Consider the following 3,411-nt stretch of genomic DNA (forward strand, 5'->3'; position numbering starts at 1 on the left):
AGCCTGTTAAGTCACCTCCGTTCCAAATTATTTCTCGCTAACTCAAATGTATCTAGTAAAGTCATGTTTTATGTATAGATATTTTTAAGTTTGCAACAAACAATATGTAACGGAGGAGTATCAAGGAAAATGGATATGAATCCCAATTTCACATAGCTATCCCCTAGTACCATTAAGCGACAAGCACGAAGGGTAATATTTCACAAATGCTAATATTTCGAAGATAACCAATCACAAACGTAAAGAGGATGTTGTCCAGCTAGTGGGCACCTTGATCGACGGACCGATCGGTCCTGAGCAGCAGCTAGGCACTGTGCAGCTGCTGCAGAAAACAGCCACTGTCTATCTAGCCCTCTTCCTGTACCCAATTCCACGATTTTGTTACGTTGCAATTGATCACCGGAATGCAGCCGGGCCATCGCAATTACGCGGCTTAAACCTCCAAATCTCAGGACCATCGCCATGGTCCACCAACAGCGTGCATTGGTCCATTTTCTGCGGACAAAAACATGGTTTCCAGCCTCATGACACAACATGTAGAGTCATTTTCTTTCTTCCAATATAAACATAGCAACAGTCGCGAGTAGCGACAAGGATACTTTTACAGACAGGATTCATGCACCTGTCAGGTAAGAAACAACAAGCATTTCCCAGGGCCACGAGCTGAACTCGGGACTTGATTCAGATCAAACAGATGCAGTCTTCATGTCGCAAATCTACTGTGACGTCCGCATGTCTAGCCGCAAACGGACTGCAAGCCACGCCAACTTATTTACCAGACCCCACGGGACCCGGCCCTCCTCCATATTGAAATTTTTCTCTCGACAAGCTTTGGTTCTTGGGTAGCATGCATACCCGTGGATAAAGTGACAAAATGGGAACATTATACGAGAAGCATCATCCTTTGAATCAAGTTAATGAAAACCTGAGAAAAAAAAAGTATCAGATGCCCGCTTCAACCCCATCACCAGAGAAGACTTCTTCTACCCTCTTCCTGGACCTCCATGCTCTACCCCCACTTGCAATGGCTTACCATTGTAATCAGTGATCTCATACATGATCCTCGATTCATCTGGCTGTACCTGATACAATAGCATGCCGATTAAGTGACATCCCACATATAAGTATGTGTGTATTTCTACAAATAGTTCACAGCCATGGATCGAAAAAAAAGGGGACATATGCAGTGTAATAACCACCACAAGACCTGAATATCAGAAACAAGTTGGTGGGGGCACACCAAAATCAACTCCCAAATATCTTGCAGGATCGGCATGAACAGGATATGTTCCGACGGTGAACGCATCTGCTGGTACTTATATGGCAATTCTGCCTGGTGTGGCTATATGTGTGTAATGCTTGTCTCGCCACCGCCCCCACTCCAGCTGGACTTGCTACTCCTAAAACCTGCTATGCGTGACCACAGTTTCCCCTATCATTTGATCCTGCAGCTGGCGCTTCCTGCCATGGCCACACAGAGACTCGCCTCATTTCCCTTACTTTCCGTCAAGGCTACATAATTTTGATCAATGATTTGTAAAGAAACCGTGACTACAAAGTATTTGGTGAACACCATCACTTTATGTTGGTGCACATTACTTTTCGACTTCTGTAAAATGTCTTAGAAACCTATCTCGGCATAATCAAACAATGGAAGAAGAAGAAGAAAGGTGTGCACTATGGTAGAAAAGAATGCATTTTTTTGCAAGTAGTTATCCACATATTTATTCTGATTCTGCCAGTTAGTATAATACCAGAAATTATCACACATCCAGTGAAGATCTACTCTAAGAGTAAATAGTAACAGCATAAGGGTCTTGGCTTCCTAGCATTTTCAGAACATTTAATTCACTGTGGTACAGAATTGAAAGCAATCAGGTGTATTCAGAACCTCATTCTGGCTCCTAGTGCTGTAAAGCAGGGATTTATTCTGGATAATGATGGATGAACATTTAAAAGGAAAAGGCCAAAATTTAAAGTCCACAGAAACAGAAGCACCACCTGTCTCCGTCAGCGGTGACAGCCAGCATATCACCATATCCTCATCTCGGTTCTCAGCCACTTGGGTAATTGGTTCATGTATCAACAGCAGGCACAATCACCAAAACTTAGCATATCACATCGAACAGAATCTTGGATGCAGTTGAAATGGTGATTTTAATATGGCATGCATTGAAGTCTTAGGTGCTCTTTTCTTCTTTTCTGAAACAGAAATGTAAGGAAAGCCCCGAAAATATAAATAATAAATAGAAACCATAAATAGAACCTGGGTGGTGGGTTTGTACATCCACTCCCCAAATCTCAGATTCTCATCTTGCGGTATATATCGCACACACAACCAAGCACTAACAAGTCCTGACACATTTATAAAGAAGACCCACAAACAACTCAGCAAGAACTGTATGACCAATGAATATATCCTCCAGCAGCATAGAAAGCATAAAACGATAATAACACGGAACTCTTTATGCAATGTATTTACAAAGGATGCAGGAAAACCTCTAGCCAACTAGAAGATAACTAAGAAAATGCAGTAGAGAGCCAGAGATGGACCACAGAGAAATCAGCAGCCACCAAATTACTGAACATATAAAAATACTTTCACAACATAGCAGCTTTGAACAGCAGTATGCCAACAAGAAGCAGTAGCCGTAGAACTAACAGTATGATCTTTCAGTACTTTTGGCCCCGTCCTAGCACCATAGGAGTTAGTGACCCTGATAATTGCCACCAAACACACCAAAAGCTGTGAATCTACTGCTGCGGAAAAGGCTGGCAAAATTGGCACATTCATATAATTGATCACAGTACCTCACCCAGAAGAAAAACACCTGATTTTGTACGATTCTTACGTCAGGCCAAAGTAACAATGTGGTAAGAATTTAATTAATTAATTATGATACGACAAACTGGCACGGATTCCCTTACGTCCACATCCACCCTTACACCCCCCAATAAACTGCGCTGATTAAAATTCTACAGATTTATGTTAAAATATTGAAATGTATTTAGCAAGACAAGGAATGGATGCTTTCCAATATTATTATGATATAAAAGTAGTCGATCTCAATCTCCTTTTTCGTAAGATTAGAAAGCAACAGGGTGACCCGATAAGTAAAAGTTGGCTACTAAAAGAAGCCACCAGCATAACATTAGTACTTCAGTAAATTTGTTGCCACCAATTTTCCACAGAACATAGGATAAATTGTGTTACAGATTGTTATGGAAAATTTGCGCAACGGTTGAGTATACAAGCTAGAAAGATGAAACAGAGTATACATCATTCATGATCTGGAAACCAGGTTCATTTGATTTGAAAAAACTTAAACCTTCTCTGATCAGAAGATCCCAAGAGGGACAGCAAGATAACGACTCATATTTCTGGTGTCAAAATGAATAGGTGAAAAGGCA

At 41.2% G+C, this 3,411-nt stretch overlaps 1 long non-coding RNA gene across 1 annotated transcript; it reads right to left on the minus strand.

The window, feature by feature from the left end:
* Positions 1 to 346: 346 nt before the first annotated feature.
* On the minus strand, positions 347 to 3,411 carry LOC124701866. The gene is made up of 3 exons (XR_007002251.1): positions 1,034 to 3,411; positions 623 to 925; positions 347 to 495 (listed from the first exon to the last, which is right to left on the minus strand). It is a non-coding gene; the product is annotated as an uncharacterized LOC124701866 (long non-coding RNA).

Source organism: Lolium rigidum, chromosome 3 (assembly GCF_022539505.1).
Source record: "Lolium rigidum isolate FL_2022 chromosome 3, APGP_CSIRO_Lrig_0.1, whole genome shotgun sequence".
Classification (NCBI taxonomy): domain Eukaryota; kingdom Viridiplantae; phylum Streptophyta; class Magnoliopsida; order Poales; family Poaceae; genus Lolium; species Lolium rigidum.